A 21,690-nucleotide genomic window follows, 5' to 3' on the forward strand; every position below is an offset into this window, starting at 1 on the left:
GAACTGGGCTTTGGTGAAGACCTAAACCATATCCCATGTCTTTGAGCAATTCTACTAAATGAAATTGTTTGCTTTCTCCAGTAAACAGCTGCTGTTCATGTGGGCTTTAGGAATAATCAACTGAGGATGTAATTGAGGTTTTATTGAAAATATATCTCCTTCTGACTTATTGAAAAGATCAAAAACACTGTGTTTAATTTTTTTTCTTCAATTAGAAACTTTGTGCACCTTATACTCCTTGTAAGAAAGGGAAGCAAGGTCAAAATTTTTTTTCTAATTAACTGAACACTTTGATCTTTGGTCAAAAGCATGTAAAAATCTAAAAATCTTCTGATATATGCGGGGACTGTGGTAATGCCAAGAGCACTGGTGTGCATTGGATTGGATTTTACAGCAGCTGAGCTACTGTGATTTAAAATGAGCTTTTATTTTTTGTTTTTATTACAAATCTTACAGTTTGTTCACCTCAAAATTCTTATATTGTATAGCAGTCACATTGGGGTCTGTTTTTTGTGGAATGTAGTGATATTAGATGATTACTTCAGTAAATATAAAAGTTATGCAAAAAATTTACCATATAAGAGATATGCTTGAAAATTTCCACCAGTAGTGATGTGAAGAAGCTAATGTGATGTACAGCTTCAAGACTTTAAACTGCTTAGTTTGAAGCATTCTTTAAAACACACACCTACACAAACCAGGGTACTAACTAGGGTGTTTAAAACCTCAAAATTATACATGAATTTCTAGGCTGTGTCCCCAGAGATTCTAATTCACTTGATCTGAACATGGCCCAGGCATCCCAAATTCTGACAACCCTCTCCAGATTTTATATGCACGCCAAACACCAGTACATTATGGTGAGTGGCATTAAAAGGCAGAGCTGTATTCAGTAAAGCACAAATCCCTTGAGATGATTTGCAAAGGAAATTTCCATAGTCAAGTCGGGAAAGGACCCTCTGCTTATTATCTTTTCTAGGAGTTTTTTAGAGTATTTCTAAATAGTTAAGACAGAGAAATCCTACAGAAAAGAATCCTGTTTAACTGGGTTTAACCTGTAGTTTCTCTGACATATTTGATCTTGGATAACATTTTCATCATGTTATCTCTTACCAGACCATAAAACCTATTTATTCCACAATGTCTTTAAGCAATTCTACTAAATGAAATTTGGCAAGATCCAAATCTTTATTTACATTAGTACAGTTTTATTTTTATTTTATTTTTTATAATTTTATTTTTTGTAGTGTTCAACAATTCACTAGTTGCACGTAACACCCAGTGCTCATCACAACATGTGCCCTCCTTAGTACAGCTTTTTAATGCCATGTCATATGACAGCTTTGAGAACATGCAACTTTCAAGGCCACTGAGAATTATTTTACCTTTGTTGACACCTATAAATGGACTGTTTTGATTACCTAACATGGCATCTAAAAATAAAGTACTGAAGATTCACAACATTTTTGTATGATTTATTTCCTTATTGCATAAAATAATCAGGAAGAAAGCAAATTAAAAAAAAAATTAAGAAAAAAACGGTTTGTTTCAGTGGTTTAGGTGACAGTACCCTGAAAGGAATAATGGTTATCTGAAGCTAAACTGCTAAAAACCCTCTTGTCACAATATTGTTGAATTGACATTTGTAAGCAAATGCAATTTGTTGGTGAATGATCTTTTCACATTACAAAACTTTAAAAATAGACTGGTAAAAAAAAATGATAAATGCTTAATTGTTATTGTTACCTTTAATTGGAGAATCAAACCTAAAATATACTCAGGAAGTCCAGAGACTTTGTGAAAATGGATTACTTGATTTTTCTTAAATTTAATGTAATATATTCAAAGAGGTTTGGAATATATTTAATTTACATATTTCTTCCATAGGAAAAAATATTAGAGAAGGTTCTGGGTCTGGAGGTAGAAACTGAGTCACAATGCTAAGACAGGAAGCATTTCCATAGCACTGGAAAATATCATCAAAAAAGGAAGGCAAAGAGTCACTAGTTTTATCTTCCAGAAGAAAAGAGAAGGGAGGGTGATTTTTTAACCAACATCTTTTCAGGTTATGTGGGCCAGTCTCTACATAAGACCCTTTATGAACATTACTTCATTTGGATAAAAGAAATTTTCTTCAAATTCTTTTATACTGTTGTTTGGAGTGATTAAAAAAAAAGAAGTTGTGATAATGAACTTTAACATACTAGATCTATATCCATGCTTTCCACTCTTTCCCTGTTTTTCTTCCTTTGTCTGCCCCATCCTCTCTTGTTCTAATACTTTCTTCCCTATTAGAAATTACCCCTTTGTTCTTCACTCGGTGAAATTCCCTGAAAATGTTAACACATAAATGAAGAGCGATGCCTTCGTGTGTTCTGTGTGGCGAGAAGACTCCCTTGCATTTGGTTACCCTTGAACAGCAGTCTTCTTCCCGAGCTCATGCTGAACGTTAGCGTACTGTTGTGCCTTATTTCTAAATACATATGAAGAGCATTTTACCTTAGATTAGAATGACAGCAGGACTGTCAGAAGCAGTAACTACCCCCTCATATTTAGTGAAGCAAAGCAAAATAAAATGTAATATGTCTGATTTCAAGTATGTAGATGATGTGAAATTGTGTACATAGATTACTTCTCACATTTGATTCACCTTGGTTGGTTTCATGATGCTGTCACCTGGGTGCCAATTAGTATGCTGGACATCTGCCAGGAAGGAGCTGAAATGAGGTCATCAGCTTATTTCATCTTGGCACCAAGGTCACGGCTAAGCTGTATTTAACCTGGTGCTAGAGGCTAAAGACATTGTTTAGTCCCGGAGCTGTTTTATATGCAGGAGTCTTATAATAGAGAATACATAGGCTTTTTTTTTTTTTTCATTTTTTATACAAAAGAAAAATAGTGAAAAGCTGAAAAGCTATCACAAATATTTCAGAATTATGGCAACCACCACTAGCATACAAAGTACACATTATAGATTTGTCCAGCATACTAAAATCCATTCTTCATGTAAGGAAGTTGCTTCTATCACTCTCTATTGTTTCTCATAGTCAGATAAATGGTGACAACCATGTCATCTGGAAGGCAGGGAGTGTGGTTACGTGGCAGAAATGGGGGTTTGGAAGGAAGGTGCTAGTTTGGGTTGACAGTATTCAAACTAACAGGGTTAGGATCCATAATAGTGATATTGGAAACTAAGGCAAAAGAAAAAAAATCAGTAATAGTGATCCTGCCTTTATTTTGATATTTTGCTCATTATAGGTTTTTATATGAATTTGTTCTTATAGCATGTTATTAGAATAAAAAAATAAAAGCAAAACAAAACGCAAAAAAAGTTATTAAAATAGCATTTATCTTGATTACCGATTATTTTGGTGCTTCTTAAATTTTGAGCCAATCTAGGTTCTACAACCTAACATAAGCTGAAAACTCAGAAGATTTGTGAAGAGTATAATGTAATAAAAAGCACAAAACTGACCCCATATTCCATGCAAGTAAATAATAGAACCCCAAGATTCATAATTTCTAGCACTGAGAATTTTTTGTGCTTAATATTGGTCATTAAAGTTATGAGCATCGCTAGAAGTCATAATAGATTGATTTCACAGCCTAAATTTCATGAAGGGAGGGATAAAGGAGGTGTGGTTGCACTATGTAAGATTTGGGACCTATATTTATTTTTTTTAAAAGATTTTATTTATTTATTTGACAGAGAGATAGATCACAAGTAGGCAGAGAGGCAATCAGAGAGAGAGGAGGAAGCAGGCTCTCCGCTGAGCAGAGAGCCCATGCAGGCCTCGATCCCAGGACTCTGGGATCATGACCTGAGCCGAAGGCAGAGGCTTTAACCCACTGAGCCACCCAGGCGCCCTGGGACCTATATTTAAACAGGAGCCCATATCCAAGGCAGATTTCCCTCACTCTATTCTTTAGGAATCAGAGAGACATTTTTATTATTTTTACTTTAAATAAGAAGAATGTTAAAGTTCTGATGGGAGAGTATTGGTGAAAACGGAGGTTGAATATGCATGCAGGGAACTTTTTTCATTTTTATTGTAGAAGTAAAATGAATAGAAAATTATATCTTATATGCAAGAAATCTTGCTTGCTGAGACACTTGCTATGAAATAAAGACTCAGCCTTGGCCGAAGTCCGAGCTCCTATACTGGATTTTCAAAATTCTTTGAAAAAGATTTTCAAATTTGCACCTCTGTAGTTGTTAATATATTCCTAATGGTAATATGTACCTAAGTTCTAAGAAAAAGGGAAAGCCCCCCAGTGATCAGCTTATCATTTGTTGTTCCTATAGCTGCCAACATAAATATTGATAGCCTCACACATCTAGTTTATTTTATTTAAAATTTTACACATATTTAAATGTTCGATATGTTTTTCTTACCTGAATCACTTTCTGAAACCCAGGTAGACGTATCTAGATGAATTCAATGAAAAGAAATACTATGTTGATATTTATCAAGGATCCTACACTTAATATTCTTTTTGAAACTGATTTCCTGGATGATTTCAACATTATATATTTTTTCTTTTCTAGAAGCTCATTCAGAATTCCTGGCTCATTCAGAATTATCAGTAAAGGTGTGCACATGTGTGAGAATGTGTATGTATTAAGTATATGTGTGTGTTTGTATATGTATATATGTGTGTGCGTGTGTATTTGTGCGAGTGTAAACATTGTATTTACCCATGATCCCTGGACTTTTGTCAGAATTAGGACTTGGAGATGCATATACTTGTTAATTTCCCCTATAAAGTGGCACACCACTTACAAACAAGAATTGTGACTTCATTGTCTTTGTATCAATGGCTCTTAACTAGTTTGGTGCCTGCCATGTAGTGTCGCTCGAGATGAACTCATCCAAAAAATGATGCCTTGTTTCTATTATCCTTATCTCAGAGATCTTCTAAAAATAGAGCAGTTACTTGCAGTGAACCTGGAAAAAGAAGGCATTGTGCAAGAAGAGCTAAGAAAGTCCCAGGGAAATGGAACAAAAGAGGATGCTCTTGTGGGGCTGGGGAGTTTCAGATCTTAGATGCAGGCTGGAGGAAGTCCAGAGCTTATGAGAGCCATAATAAATAAATGATACCTCTTATTCTCTGAATCATAAATGATTGCACCTGACTGTTCAGCTCATGCTTCCTTTATAATTTTCTTCATTTTGTGTCTTGTAGCCTTAATAAGATCAAAATGCCCTGGTGAAGAGAACTTATCATAAATTCTTTTTGTACTCCTCACAGTGCTGTCACAGTTCTGAAAGTATATTAAATTTAAGCAGGTGTGGCATTAAACTAATTGCCAGTTTATTATGTTTTGCCTAGGCACCAAGTAACTACATATTTAGGCTTTTAGAAAGAAGGAGAATGTTGTGATTTAAAGGGTTCAAAATAAATCAGTTACCACTCTGAACTATATTAATCATAGTCCCAACTGTAAAAGGTGACACACTCAAAATTAGGATGATTTGAAGAAAGTTTCTGTACAAAGGTATTACTTACACAAGTGTGGGTGGTGTGTAGGAGGATTACAAACAATAGTGAAATAACCTGGTTTTAATAATAGCAAAGGAGCTTTTTCAGACTGAGATGTAAGGAACAATGGAAATGAGGTCTTAGTAGAGTTCTGGAAAGAGTGCCGGTGCAGAAAATTTTCCCAGGGAGGAGTAGTGATTCTTGGTGAAAATACAGAACCAACTCAAGGTGACCCCAGAACTAGAAAGTCAAGGAAATAAATGCCCTGATCTTACACTTCCTCCTCCCTCCTGTCTCCTGCCTTGGCTGCCTATTGGCCAAACACATTGGGAAGCTGTTGGGTGAAACCCTGATAACTATCATCTATGTGATTTAGTCTCCCTGTGCAGGAGTCTGGGTGGAGAAATGCAGAGAGTGTATTTGAAGGGGCCCGTGGAAGATCTTTGGCACATTATCTCTTATTGGAACCTGTACTGATCCTTAAAAATCTGTACTACTAAAGGGTTTAGTAGTAGAATAGTATTACTGAATATATTTATACTCACTAAGTCAAATGCCTGTATGATGCCACTCCACTTTAAATGCACAATAATGTTTTATGTTGCTATCCTTGAGATACACAAACAGTGCAGTGGGAATCAGGAGGGAGGGATCAACTTCACTTGGAGAGTCAGCAAGCCTTCTAGTGTAGGTAAGATCTTAAAAGACCCCAGTGAAGAAAGGAAGAAGGAAATGTTATGCAGAGGGTACAGGGTGAGTCATGAAAAAGAATAGTATGAGTGAAGAAAACAAGAATAGTGGGGCACGCCTGGGTGGCTCAGTGGGTTAAGCCTCTGCCTTCAGCTCAAGTCATGATCTCAGGGTCCTGGGATGGAGCCCCGCATCAGGCTCTCTGCTCAGTGGCGAGCCTGCTTCCCTCTCTCTGCCTGCCTCTCTGCCTACTTGTGATCTCTGTCAAATAAATAAACATACTCTTAAAAAAAAAAAAAAGAATAATGGAAAAAGAAAATTGGCCTTTGGAGTTAAACTGAAACCTGGTTAAACTCCAACCCTGCTATTTATTAGCCATGTGATGCTGAGAAAAGATCAAAATCTTTCTGGTGCTTAATTGTATCTTCTTTAAAACAGGCACAATAATTCCTATGGGTTACTTGCACTGATTAAATAAGATAATATATTAAAGGTATCAATAATTATATGCTGTTCCTAGGAGCACTCTCATTAGACTCACAGACTGTTATTTCCAAATAATCACTTCAGCTACCAAGTGATGACTTGTTATTAGGCTGAGAAACTATGGATTAAAAAGGCAAACAAATCAACAAAGTAACTTTCCAACTTGGAGTCATATGATAACTTATGTGTTGGATGTAGATCACTTAAAATAGTAAGCAGTCCTGTTATTTCCCCTTTATAGTTGTTCTCTGTTGGCATTTAATATTGGTACCAAACGATTTCCCTGTCTTTGCGCACTTCTTACTTTGTAATACGTTGTAAACTGTCCAAAGATTTTCCCTTGAATTTCAGTATATTTCATGTCCAGCTTGTGTCCATCTTAAAGAGCAGTAAGTAATGACTTTTAATGAATGGAGTCATAGAATTCTTCAATTCTCTATTTATTTATTCATGGAAAATCTCTTAACCGCTATTACACTTTAGTCTTGCTTTCTTCACATTTTCTGAGTAGGGTCAGGTTTTTCTATTATCTGAATTATTGAGTTTGCTGACTTTGAGGTGTTTATGGACTCTGGTGAAAAGAAAGCCAGTGACCTTGATTTAGTCTTGCTTTCATCTACAAAATATTCTTCTTCAGTAAATAACTGGCTTTATGTTTTTTTTTTCCTTTTTCTATCTTGGTGTATATAATGTATATGTATGTGCCAGTCCATTTATTTTATGCCCTTGCCCGACACCCCACCCCCACGCCAACAGAAAAGATCAGGAAAGATAGCATACAGCAATTACTTCTTCGAAGGCTTTTTTACATTATGTTTGAAAAAATATTCTGTTATTTCTCATTAAGTGCTTTTTAGTAATCTTGCTGTTAGTTTGTCAATGTAATATGTGCATCAATTTGCCAGTCTGTATTCAGAGGTCAGCCAGATTGAGGTTGGCAATTATATATGAGTCTTTTTACATGGCCTTAAACAGCAATTGGTGTACTGACTTCTAATACTACTGTACACACCTGTGGGCATTCATTAAATGTTAATTAATGATAATATGCTGAGTTGAATTGACTTGCAGATTCTGGCTGATTACTCTTCAATTTAAAATTATGAGATGCATAGCATTAATCTGGTAGCAGGCAGGATCAAATTTTAATTTATTGCATGTGTCTAGGAAACTGTAGAACTTTAGGAATTCCAAGTATGTATTTGTAGTAGATATGAAAGATACTATATAACAAAAAAGTGAGCACAACAGAAAACATCTGACAGCTTTTTCTAGGAGCTTTTCCTTGCTTTTGTTTTTCTTTAATTTAAAAAAGTTCTCATTTAGGTTCAGTTATCCAAAATTCATAAAAATGCTAGGTGACTTTTTTTTTTTTTAGCATGTATATTCTTTCTTGGGTAATTGTTAGAACCTTGAACTTCTTGTTGTTGCCCAAAGTGATGTTATACTTTTCTGCTAAGGATAGTCACCATTTTTTAAAGTTTTGGAAGTAGTTAAAGATTATTTGGAGAAGTGGGAAGGAATTCCTAAAATACTTTAAGTGTTTTCAGCTTTATGATGGTTTTCTTAAGATGCTTCTCATTTGTTTTAAGTAACTATCAAACATAAGACTCCATATTTATGTTTCCAAGTGCTTGCAACTGGATATTGGGAGTTAAAATTCTAAGGGAGAATTTCAAATTTTTCATTCATTTGCTTACATAATATTATACAAAATTATAAAATTAACTTTTTAAAAAATCCAAGAAAACCCTGCTGTAATAATTCTGATATAATTAGCCAGAGTGACTCTAATTTACAGTAAAAAGAAACGAGTTAATGTTCTAGTAGGACAAATTTGGTATATATATATTTTTTAACTTGGTATATTTCTGAATATCAAAATGAATTTGTATCCATTAAGGTTGTTAGTTTTTTTTTTAATTATCTAAGTGGAGATTCATTTGCTAGGCAAACACTCATCAATACTACTTATACTTAAAGTAATATTCCATTAATTAAGGAAACAGAACCCTGGAGTTTTCTGAGCCTTAAACTTCAGTTCCAATTTTCATCATCATCATTATTACTATTATTTTTATCATCATTATCATTGTTATTATCACTATTCCTCAACCTATATCTGGAGTTAGGGGTCTAAACTAATTGTCCCATTCCAATTACAAATAATTCCAAGACCTTACAGAAGAAATAGGGACAAGAAAGTCATATGTTGTTCCATTTTGTGATTACAAAATAACCTTTAGTCATTTTTGAGTCATACTTGAGTTATAGTCATTTATAGTCAATATAGTCAATTATAGTCATAATTGAGTTTAAAGCTCCATTAACTTAAGAATTTGACAAATCAGATTTCCCTAAATATTTAAACATGTTTATGCACTAATTGAAATCCCAGAGCTATTTTATTTATTTATTTATTTATTTATTTATTATTTTATTTGAGTGAAGTTGATACCCAGTGTCACATTGGTTTCAGATGGACAGCGTAGCAATTCCCAACTCTCTGTGTTATGCCGTGCTCACCACAAGTGTAGCTATCGTCTGTCACCAAACAGTGCTATTATGATTACACTGACTATATTCTTTAGGCTGTGCCTTTTAGTCTCATGATTTATTCATTCCATAATGGGAAACCTGTACCTCTCACTCCCCTTTATCCATTTTGCCTATTTCACCACACCTTTCCCTCTGGCAACCACCAGTTTAGTCTCTGTATTTGTAAGTCTGATTCTGCTTTTCATTTGTTTGTTCATTTATTCATTTATTTTGTTTTTTAAGATTTCACATATGAGTGAAATCATGTGGTATTTGTCTTTCTTGATCTGACTTATTTTGTGTAGCATTACACCTTCTGGTTCTATCATATTGTCACATCTCTGAGCTGTTTTAAATCATAATAATATTTTTAATTCTCCTAAGTACTGCTGCCTCCTTCCAAGGCAGACAGAGAGATCTGCCAAAATCTTCCCAAGCATGTAATGAGTACTTACCAGCCTTATGTCCAAATATTTAGATTTCATAAACATTTTTCTTTTAAAAATTCAAAAACTCAGTTGTATTACTTGGATTCTGTACGCATATAACCTATTTGGTTTTAAACCATCTCTTCACCAACCTATTTGGACTTAAAGCAATTCTATAACCTTCTTTAATTATAATTTTTCCTATATAACTCTATATAACCCTGATTGTATGGTTGTGATATTGGTATTGAAAATTGATGGACTAACCTATCAGAAGCAGTAAAAGTTTTGAGTTCCAGAAATTTGGGAGGAAATTCAGTTTTTTAAAAAATGCATAAGAAACATATTAGACTGACTAAATTAGGAAATCTTGCCTAAGTCATGTCTTAAGAAATAATTCAAATAATCTATAACCAGCCTCCGTGCAGTTATGTTTGTGCATTCATGTGTGTTTATTTTAAAAGAAATCATCCTAAATGTGTTCATATCACCAATATGAGAATTAAAAAGAGGAAGTTGGCTTAGCCTAACAGTGTTAATCATTCTAAATTAGTATACAAGGGTTTTGAATCAAGAAGCAGATAAGGAGTAGTAGTATTCTTTATAGGAATTTCTATGCTCATAGTTAATTTGGGAACATGTGACTTTCTAGCCCCTATTCCTTCTATAGGGTTTTGGAATGATTTGTAATTAGAATGGGACAATTAGGTGAGACAGGCCCCAACTCCAGAAATAGATTGTTAATAGGAATTAACAAAGTGAACACAGAGACTCTTCAACATTTATTGAGAAAACAGCTTACACTTGAGGAAATTATAGTTTGTAATATGTTTATATCAAGCAAGTTAGAAAAATATTCACAAGTGTCCTTACTAGCGCAAGTGATAATAGTTCTGAAACACCATTCTAAATGTTACATTCTTGGCACATTTTACAGATGTGTTCTCTGTGAATCTAGCTAGAAGGCTGGATTCAAATTCCAGACCCCTCAGGCAAGTTTTACATGCTGCCCTTCCAAACATACACACTAGAACTGATGAAACCCAGCAAATCCAGACATAAACCGTGGGAGACAAAGTACTGGACAGTTAAGCTGTTCTGATTGTAAAGTTAATTTTAGTTGCTTAGGAGAACAAAATTCAAAATCAAACCAAAATCAGAGTTTTCTTAATTTTACACTATTACAGTGTTTACTAGTTGTCATTCATTGAGTGGAATAATTTGATTTTAAGTTATCTATCATAGCATTTTATTTTAAAATACCACTTCTTTTGTATATAACAAAACCCATTCTATTAATCTGCTGTGTAAAATTGAACAATTAGCATCTGTGACAGTTAAAACTAATAGATAATGTATAAAGGAAAAGGTACCAATTAAATTAAATCTCCTATTGAACAAATACCAAACACTGCATTCAAGTAAAGGTAGTAAAATTTAGCTTTAAAAGTGATTTATGAACTTAACCCCATTCCTTCCTATTTTGCCTATAGGCAGAGCTGTTTAGAAACACCTGCTCAATGCTAGTTCCTTTTCTTTCAATGATTCTCTTCTAAATGTTCCAAATACTTTTAAAGTAACAAACTTTGGGGAGAAATCAATTATTATATTATCATCAACACTTATTGAAGATTCTGAGGAGAGTGAGAAAAATTGAGTATTGCTTTAATGAAATATGGAGACATCTATATACCTCCTCTCTCCTACTTCATCAATTCTTCCCTCTCCAGTGAATAATGCCCATAAACATACAACATTCTGTAATATTTCTCATCTTAAATCCTCTTGGCCCCACAACTCCCCTACCCACTCACTTCAACCCTCCATTTCACTGCTCTTTTATACACTACAGTGTCTATGGGGGTTGTTAAACTGGGTGTTTCTGTTTTCTCTCTTCCATAATCTTATCAACACATTTTGAGGATGCTTTTATTTGTGCTGTTCTGATCAATCCTCCAAGGACACCAATAATCACCATGTCGCCCAAACCAGTGACCTCCACATTCCTAAGCCAGTGGTCTGTATTCACTCAGTCATCATTTTATTTAATCTCTCAACAACACTTGACTCACCTGATCAACTTTCTCCACTCAGACTCTTGTTTCTCTTCCAACCTTACTACCTGTACTTTCTCAATCTACTTTGATGATTCCTCTTCCTTTTCTCCATCTCTAAACGTGGGAGTTCGCTTGAACTTCATTTTCTCTATTCTATCCACACAGTATTCCCTGGGAACATCATTCAGTCCCATGTTTTTAAATATCGCTACACAGGTGACTTCCAAATCTGCATCTTTAGTCTGGATCTCACCTCTGGACTGCAGACTTTGTTTTGTTCACTGCTGTATCCTCATAACCTAGAATAGTGACTGGTACAATACAGGTGTTCAATAAATATGTGTTGGATAAATTAATTAGTGCTCTGCTTTATTTCCCAGGATTATCTTAAAAACCAAAAGAATCAGGGATACAAGAGTAACTTGCAAACTGTAAATCAACCTGTAGTTAACAATCTTGCAGATTGTTATTAATCAAAAACAATAAAAGGGATGGGATATGAGAGAATTTTAAAAATGGATTTCAGCATTCTAATCTAGATCTTCAAAAGTGATATATTGTCCCAAATTCGGTGTTCTATTTCACTCATCAAACTCTGGGCATCAGAGAAAGAGAAATAACAAATCTGTATTCAGATATGAAAAGAAATGGTCTAATGTTTGCTCTGATAAAAGTATGGTATCCTTGGGGCGCCTGGGTGGCTCAGTGGGTTGAGCCGCTGCCTTCGGCTCGGGTCGTGATCTCAGGGTCCTGGGATCGAGTCCCGCATCGGGCTCTCTGCTCAGCGGGGGGCCTGCTTCCCTCTCTCTCTCTCTCTCTCTCTGCCTGCCTCTCTGTCTACTTGTGATCTCTCTCTGTCAAATAAATAAATAAAATCTTTAAAAAAAAAAAAAGTATGGTATCCTTAATGTATGAGGCCCACAAATTTGCTAGACTCAGTAGTCCCAGCTCGAATGACATGTCCTTGCAAAACTAGTAGTGTTAATTATTTACAATGCAAATAAGCAATTCACAAAGTTATATGATCCATAGCTTTAGAGCTTAATGGTTGTCACTGTAAGAATAGGATATGTATACAAGCTAACAGGATGAGTGTGGCTGAAGTGTGTGAATTCTAAAATGTATAGCCTCTGCCTAATAAAGCAAATTATCTTGAGCAAGAGCAGTGGTTGTCAAACTTTATGATACATCAGAATCATCTGGCAGGCATCTTAAAGCACAGATTGCTGGGACCCACCACCACCTTTTCTGATTTGATTGATTTGAGCTTGTGCCCAAGAATTTGCATTTCTAACAAGTACCCAGTTCTTCCTGCCTTTCTAGACACATACACTCTAGTTTCATCTCACTTTGAGAAACACTGCAGGAGAGGGTGTATTTATGGGCTCACGGAGGGTATAAAGTTCAGTATAGCTCCAAAAAATTTCTCCCAAACTTTCCAATATTCCTCGACATTCAAGTGATCATTTGTGCTGTGTATTTAGTAAAATAGTACTTTTAATTTTAGATTTATTCAAACCAACAAACTCTCTGCCTTGCCTCTTGGTGTATTAATCACATTCCATTTGCTACAAGTTGGTGATTATTGCATCGAAACTTGCTTTCTCTCGTGACTCTGGTCTGCATCATCATTGTTGGAGTAACACTGATCTAAATATACTTAATCAGCTATTCTACCTGCCTGCCCTCTATAGCAATCAGATAAAATTTTGAATTCACTGATCTCCAAAGTAGCCAAGCTAAATTAGAAGAGGACATAAACTCTAGATGTCTTGGCTCTGCAAAGAAAATATTCTATCTACTTCTTGGAAATGTCAATCAGAATTTAATTAGATGCTGAGAAGGAAGTGCCCTGATTCTGAGCATCTGACATAAGTGAGAGTCAGAATGTAATGTTGGGCTTAAACTGAGATTCTGTTCCAGGTTCAGGGCAATCTAGAAAACAAATATCCAAAATATAATAAATGGTATCATTTTGTAGTTAATGTACCTGACACAAATAGTAGGTGTTTTGAAAGAATGAGTTCAAGAATGTGAAAAATTAATGGAAATATAACTATGCCTGTTCGAGGTTTTAAAATTTTCATCAATTATTTAAAAGTAAATGGATCACAGCTGTACTTTTAAAAACATGACCAATAAAAGGGTGCCTGGGTGGCTCAGTTGGTTAAGCATCTGCCTTTGGATCAGGTCATGATCTCAGTCCTGGGATCCAGCCGCCTGTTGGGCTCCCTGCTCTGTGGGGAGTCTACTTCTCTCCCTCTCCCTCTGCCACTGCTCCCCCAACTCATGCTCTCTCTTTCTCTCAAATGAATAAATAAAATCCTTAAAAAAAAATGACCAGTATGAAAGTCAATATTTACTTGGAAAACAAATCAATAGTTACTTTCCTATAAAAGGATTTTACTTGATGGGCTTATTGAGTATATTCGTTCAAAAATAAGCTAGATTTCTGTATTTCAAAGGATTCAAATTACACATAATTTACTGAAAGATTTAGGATCAAAATTTTTATACATGGCAATAAAAACAGCATAGAATACCATGTCCCAAACACTATTCCAAATATTTTGTGGTATTTTTCGTTCAGTTAATTCACAATAACACCCTGAGGCAGCTGCCTTTTGCCCTCTCAGTTAAAGAGTTAAAGATGAGGGATCTCACAGCTAATCAATGACTCATTTGAAGTTGATGGACCTGGCTTCACTGTCCTTCACTGACCATTTTTTAGTAATTCTTTATAAGTACTGTTTGTTTTTGCAGTTTGATCCAGCTAGCACTCTTGGTCTCATACTCACATTTCTTGACATATTTTATGGTGATGTTTGAGGAAAGATGTTTGAGAAGTAACTTGTACAGTATAAAATGTTTATATCAATGCTTCCTGTATCTGTAGCCAAATACGTGGACTTCCGGCAAATCATTTCTAAACGTAATGATTAGAAACCTACTGTATATAATAAATACCAGTCAATCTATAAGTGGATAAAAAGTGTGTGTTTATAGTTACTTTCATCTTAAACATAAGTTAGCTATGTAATGCAGGGGGATTCTTACAGAGAGATTATGACCTAGTAAGGGGCATAAGAAATATGTAAAACAGTATTATAAAGTGCTCCTGAGGGGTACCTGGGTGGCTCAGTGGGTTAAAGCCTCTACCTCAGGCTCAGGTCATGATCCCAGAGTCCTGGGATCGAGAACCACACAGGGCTCTCTGCTCAGCAGGGATTCTGCTTCCTTCTCTCTCTCTCTGCCTGCTTGCCTCTCTGCTTACTTGTGATCTCCATCTCTTAAATAAATAAATAAAATATTTAAAGTACTCCTGAAATTAAAAGGTAGAATTAATTTTATTATAATGCACGATAACAGTTGGTAATGTGTTTGTTGTGTGGTATTGACTATACATTGCAAACAAAATGATAATTATTGCTATCAGTCCCTTAATTAAGTCTCATTTTCTGATTTAGGGGTTTTAAAATATTCAAAATCTCATTAGAGAGCCATGCAACTTTTCTGTTGACAACATGCATTGAAATTTTGTCCTTCTGATACTTTTAAAATTAGCCTTTGAGAGAGAAGTACTTGGAAAAAAATGGGATTAGCAAAGCATACCAAAACTCTTAATATTCAGATAACAATGTTTCTGCAATATACAAAAAAATATGAAAAAATTGCATATGATATTGATAATAAAACAGCATTAAACTATATGCTGTTTTATTATTTTTGTTGCTATATATTAGGAGATGGTGGTATCCATAGAAGCCTGTAATTTATAATTTGTGCTTCACATAACTTGGGTTGTTATCCGAATATCAGGCTCCATAAAAGGGAGGAAATGTTTTCCTGTCTCAGTAATTTTCCACTGATATCCTTCAGAATTTACTTTATATCTTGCAGTTTATCATTAAAGTTCATTCAACTACCAATAAAGACACAAACTAAGTTTTGAGGCAGGTAGTGCTTTAAAAAAAATAATAAAATAAGACCTTGCACTTGTATGAGTGAAAATTAGAAACCCCAGCTAGAAATAAAGTATTTTTCTGCAAGCCATATAAAACAAATAGTACAAAAGGTCTAGTTTTGACCTGATTTGTAATTAGGAATGAGGAAACATTTAACTTGTGAAATTATTAACAGTATCAGAGGTGTTCACTGAAATGTCCCCAGGGTGTGTACCATGGACTGTACTCGGAAATGAACCCAAATATCTATGACTACAGTTTCTCTTGAGCAGCAACTTGTTTTAAAATTTAAATGCAAAGAAATAATATGTTTAAAAGCTTATTTACTCAAAATGATACACATACAAATACTTTGCTTGGGAGAAATTGTTTGTAATTATGACAATTTACAAGTATTTTTCTCCCAGGAAAAAAATAACAAAAATTTACCTTGGTAGCTGTTTTTGGAAATTTCCACACAATAAATTCAGAAAAATATTTCTTTAAATATGTTTTTTAAGAAAGGTAATGCACATAATAGCAGCAGTCTCTTTTTTACTGAGAAAATCCTAGTGACATGATATAGTCTGCACTCCGAGCAGCACTAACCTCCTGTCTCAGATCTTCCTTTGGAGATGTGCTCGGAGATCAGGATCTGGGGAAAGAGGGAGACGAAATCATAGGTAAATTAATGAGAACTCAAAGTCAACACTCTTAAGCATCACTGAGTGACGTTAGTGACAATTACCTTCCAGTTCATCTGGAATTTTTATGGATTTAGTGCTTTCATGACCATATCATTCCAATCATTTGCTCTTTTCAATAATGCTTTTTTTCTCATACCAAATAATACAAATTAGAACATCTGGAATCATACAGGCAACAACACATGGTTGAGCACCTGGAAAATACAGAAAGGTACACAAGGAGGGCAAAGAAAATCCCAATCCTATCATTCAGAGATAACCATTGTTAAAATTATTGTGAATTTCAATCTAGTATCTTATTTATCTTTCTGCCTATATGAAAATTGAGATAATATCACATATAAAAATGTTTATATTTCCTTTTATATAACAAAGTCATATTAAGTATCCTTCGAAATCCTATATTATGGCTGCATCATAAGGAACATTATCCGTACTCTTATAAACAATGGGCATGAATATGTTGGCATACCTTTTCCAATATTTCTCTTAAAAATTAAAAAAAAATTCTGTGCAGAGGTGCCCAGCTTGCTAGTCAGTAGAGTATGTTCCTTTTGATCGCAGGGTTGTAAGTTCAAGCCCCACATAGAGATTACTTAATTAATAAAATTTTTTAAAAGTCTATGCAAAGTTATTGATTAAAAATATAATCTCTTAAATTATTATTTTATAAGGGGGCACTGGGTGGCTCAGTGGGTTAAAGCCTCTGCCTTTGGCTCAGGTCATGATCCCAGGGTCCTGGGATCAAGCCCCACATCAGGCTCTCTACTCAGCGGGGAGCCTGCTTCCTCTTCTCTCTCTCTCTGCCTGCCTCTCTGCCTACTTGTGATCTCTGTCTGTCAAGTAAATAAATAAAATCTTTAAAAAAATTATTATTTTATAAGTATTAGAGGAGTCAAATTTTTCATATGGTTAATTGATATTGCACCTCTTTTTTAAATTAACTGTGCATTTATTTTATTGTAGATTTCTTTAGCCTACTTTTTAATTTTAGATGAACCTTTTTCTTAGTCTACTAAATTCATTAAGCTTTCTTAATCTCCCTTTTAATTTTGGCAAAAGTTAATTATGTCAGTTATTTATTTTATTTCAAAGAATCTATATTATTCCTGGGAAAGAAAAATTTATACCAAATGCAAATATACAGAAGATCCCAGTAAAATGCATATGTATTTTCAATTACATATAAACAAGCAAAATTGAATGATGTAACCTACTCAGTTAACTTAAATCACAAATACTTGAAGTATTAACACTAACACCAAAGCATTGCTACCAACCCAGGCTGATATCTAAAAGATATGTACAATTTTCTGAAACATTGTATCCTTTAAAAATGTACGCGGATCCAAAGTAGTATTAAGAAATAGGGCACCTGGTGGCTCAGTTGGTTAGGTGACTGCCTTCGGGTCAGGTTGTGATCCTGGAGTCCCAGGATCAAGTCCCACATCAGGCTCCCCACTCGGTGGAGAGTCTGTTTCTCCCTCTGACCTGTCCCTTCTCGTGCTCTCTCTCTCATTCTCTCTCTCAAATAAATAAAAAAAATCTTTAAAAATTTTTTAAAAATAAATAAAATAAAAATAAAAAGGAAGCTGCACAGGTATTTCTTTTCAAGCAGAATTGAACAATGGAGAATTGAACAACAATGAATTAAAAAATGACTGTTATATCATATATTGTATTACATACACATATACATATATATATGTGCATATATGGATTGAAGATGACTGTGACACTCTTACTGTAGTGATAATTACATCTCAAGACTGCTTTTTAAAATTTCACCTTTTGAAAAAATTTTAGATCCATGAACAGTCAAATGGAACATTAAGCCCTGTAAAGGATAAGCAAAGACAGTGAAACTTGATTCACATGGTTGAAGGTCAATATTGAATTTATTTATCAGATCATAGATTTAATAAGTTGTTTTTGAGCCCCTTCAATTGCAAGGTGCAGTACCAGCTCTTAGACCCGAAGGGCTATGAATTAGAACAGAAGGCATCTCTCTTTGGAAATCACATATTTTCAGTAGAGTGTCTAGTTCATGTTTATATAAATGTCTCCAATTGTTTTAATCACATTCGTAAAAATGAGTCTCTATTTCCACCGAGACTGGTAGGTAAAGTTTTTTTCATCTTTCCCCACCTCTTGTTAATACACTGAGGAATCAAGATTCATATCCATGGGTGAAATTCACAGATGGGATTTCATATCTGTAAATGGCAGTCTAAATGAGAGTCAGGGTCAGACATACAGCCCCACTGGCAGAGATAGAAAATCAAATGAAAAGTCAAGGGATAATGGCCAGTTGTGCTTATCATTCTCTTTCTTCCCTGCTTTCAGGCAGAAACACACTCCAGAGGCTGTCACTCACTCATTACCAGGCTGTCTCTGCCTGGGCTGGGAGTGACACAGCAGGATATTGCTGTCTGAATTGCTAAGCATCCCTTAGGCAAAGACAATAATTAAAATATTCTGATTTCGAAATGGTAATTGTTTTGGCCTAGCATTGTGGTATAAGTGGATAAGAATACAGAATAAATTGTTAGCACTGGGCCATGCCAAATGAAGCATGTCTTCCTTTTGTCATTTAGTTCTTTCTGCCACTTTTATGTAATATGACCTTACATGCATATTAATGTGTGGCATATTTATGTACATGTACAGCATATAATTTTAATGTGCATTGTTATGTATCAGAGAAAGATAGCTTTGTAGTAAAAATCCATATGTATATATATATGTATATATATAGATCTATATATGCTATTGACTAATTGTTCCAAAGCACTAGCTAGACATAATATCTCAGAGGTCAAATTAAATATAATATGTTCTTTTCACATTTGTTTGTGTGGAAGCAGTTAAATGAGGCTGAATTAATATTTGCAGAATTTCTCCTTTAGCCTAACATAGGGCTAGTATTTTCATTTTATTTCATTGAATTCTCACAAAAGTTTACTATATCAGTATTTTTTATACATAAAGCATAATCTAAAACATTGAGTTTCTAGAAGTTATGTAATTTCCCGGAAATCAAACAGTTAATACAAGGTGAAATTAAGATTTCAGCTGGGTTTTCTCTGACTCCTGAACCTATGCTTTTTCACATATAAATTGCTTAATGTGACAGTGGACTGAGGATGGACCTACAGGTGTAAGAGGGCCATTGTTTCCCAAACAGTGAGTTGTTTTTTGTAGTACCAGAAGGCTAGCCTTGTTTATTCAAGACTTCTGTTGGGGGCACCTGTGTGGCTCAGTCTTTAAGCATCTGCCTTCAGCTCAGGTCATGATCACAGGGTCCTAGGTTCAAACCCCACATCAGGCTTCCCACTTCCCCTGCTTGTGTTCCCTCTCTCTGTGTGTCTCTCTCTGTCAAATAAATAAAATCTAAAAAAAAAGGCTTCTGTAAACATGAAGAAACCATTTGTTTTTAAGATTTCATTTATTTATTTGAGAGACTGAGTGATTCAGAGCACACAAGCAAGGGGAGGAGCAGAGGGAGAGGGAGAAGCAGGATCCCCGCTAAGCAGAGAGCCTGACAGCAGGACAACATGAGGCTCGATTCCAGGACTCTGGGATCAGCACCTGAGCCCAAGGCAGACACTTAACTGACTGAGCCACCCAGTCGTCCCAAGACACCAATTTGATGTGGTTCCTCAGCCCCTCCTCCTACTCCAATCCAGTTGTATTAAAATATACAACACCAATTCTACTTGTTCATCTGATTGGCTTAAAGTTATTTCACTTCTTTGACCCTTCCCATGTTCTGTAAGTTTACATCAGTGGTAGAAGAGTTGTATTTCTCAGTTATTGTACAGAATTGGATAGAATTCAGAAGTCACAGATTCAGATGCATATGGCTTTCACGGCTCTACGCAGATTAGGTTGGAGGGGAAAGAATAGTGAGTGGTGGGATGACCTGTTGTGAATGGGAGCCTGTAAGCTCCTCATGAAGGGGTTCGGATCCACTTGGAAATAAATTAAAATGTCTCAGTCAAACATGACACTAGGATATGAATGAATTCAACCCAAGCTTGCAAGCGTACAATACCCGGTGTTCACTTTTTGAACACTTAAATGTTCATAGATATTTTAAGCACCTCAGAAGTTAGTTTTTTGAACTATTAGTTTATTTGAACTACCCTGAATTATCAGAATTCAGTTAAATGTTCCATTTCCTTAATTACTCCTTCTGTTCCATTTCCTTAATTACTCCTTCTGTGGACAGCACTTTATTTTCGAAGAGACTAAAGCAGCATAGTTGCTGATACATGTCTTCAGAAATTCTCTTTTAGGGAAGGCTGGGTGGCTCAGTCGGTTAACTGTATGACTCTTGGTTTTGGCTCAGGTCACCATCTCAAGGTAATGAGATCGAGCCCGGAGTCAGGCTCCACACTCAGCATGGAGTCTGCTTGTTCCTCTCCCTCTGCTCCTCCCCCCACCACCACTCCCTTTCTCTTTTTCTCTCTCTCTCTGCTAAATGAATAAATAAAATCCTAAAAAAAAAAAAAAAAAAGAAAGAAAGAAAGAAAGAAAGAAATACTCCCTTAACCATAAATAGGAAGTAAGGAAAACCACGACTCAAGACCTTTTTCAAGGTCATATATGTTTATGCCCATTTTGTAAATGAGAAATTTAAGTCACTAGGGAAATGTAAATATGCTATAAAACATTTCTAAGGGGGCGCCTGGGTGGCTCAGTGGATTAAAGCCTCTGCCTTCGGCTCAGGTCATGATCCCAGAGTCCTGGAATCGAGCCCCGCATCGGGCTCTCTGCTCGGCAGGGAGCCTGCTTCCTCCTTTCTCTCTCTCTGCCTGCCTCTCTGCCTACTTGTGATATCTGTCTGTCAAATAAAATAAAATAAAATCTTAAAAAAAAAAAAACATTTCTAAGAAATTAAATCACATACATCTGAGGTCTAACACTTCAAAGTTGATAGAGATTGTAAAGGTTTAAAAGTATATGGGTTGTTCTTTGGAGGGTGGCAAAATAAGAGAAGCCATCAAGATTTTGCATGGAGGCACCCTTGGGGTTTCCTAAAGCTTATGCTTTTGGTGTGAGGGTCATCTAGGTGTTGATTTGGCCAGGCCTCTTCTTTTTGTTTGCCCCCTTGAAGATGTGTTCTTGGAGAAGAGGCTTTCCTTCCATGATGGAAAAATAGAAGAGGACCTCTGGGTCAAAAGTTGTTTTTTTTTTTTAATAAGATGATTTTATTTATTTGTTTATTTGACAGAGATCACAAGCAGGCAGAGAGGCAGGCAGAGAGAGAGAGAGAGGGGAGGAAGCAGGTTCCCTGATGAGCAGAGAGCCCGATGGGGGGGCTCGGTCCCAGGACCCTGAGATCCTGACC

General features: G+C 35.4%; 1 protein-coding gene across 6 annotated transcripts in view; it reads left to right on the top strand.

Annotated features, from left to right (window-relative positions):
- Window positions 1–21,690, top strand: part of ARHGAP24 (Rho GTPase activating protein 24) — a 531,966-nt gene that overhangs the window by 428,722 nt on the left and 81,554 nt on the right. The window lies entirely within an intron of this gene.

Source organism: Lutra lutra, chromosome 2 (genome assembly GCF_902655055.1).
Source record: "Lutra lutra chromosome 2, mLutLut1.2, whole genome shotgun sequence".
NCBI classification, from domain to species: Eukaryota; Metazoa; Chordata; class Mammalia; order Carnivora; family Mustelidae; genus Lutra; species Lutra lutra.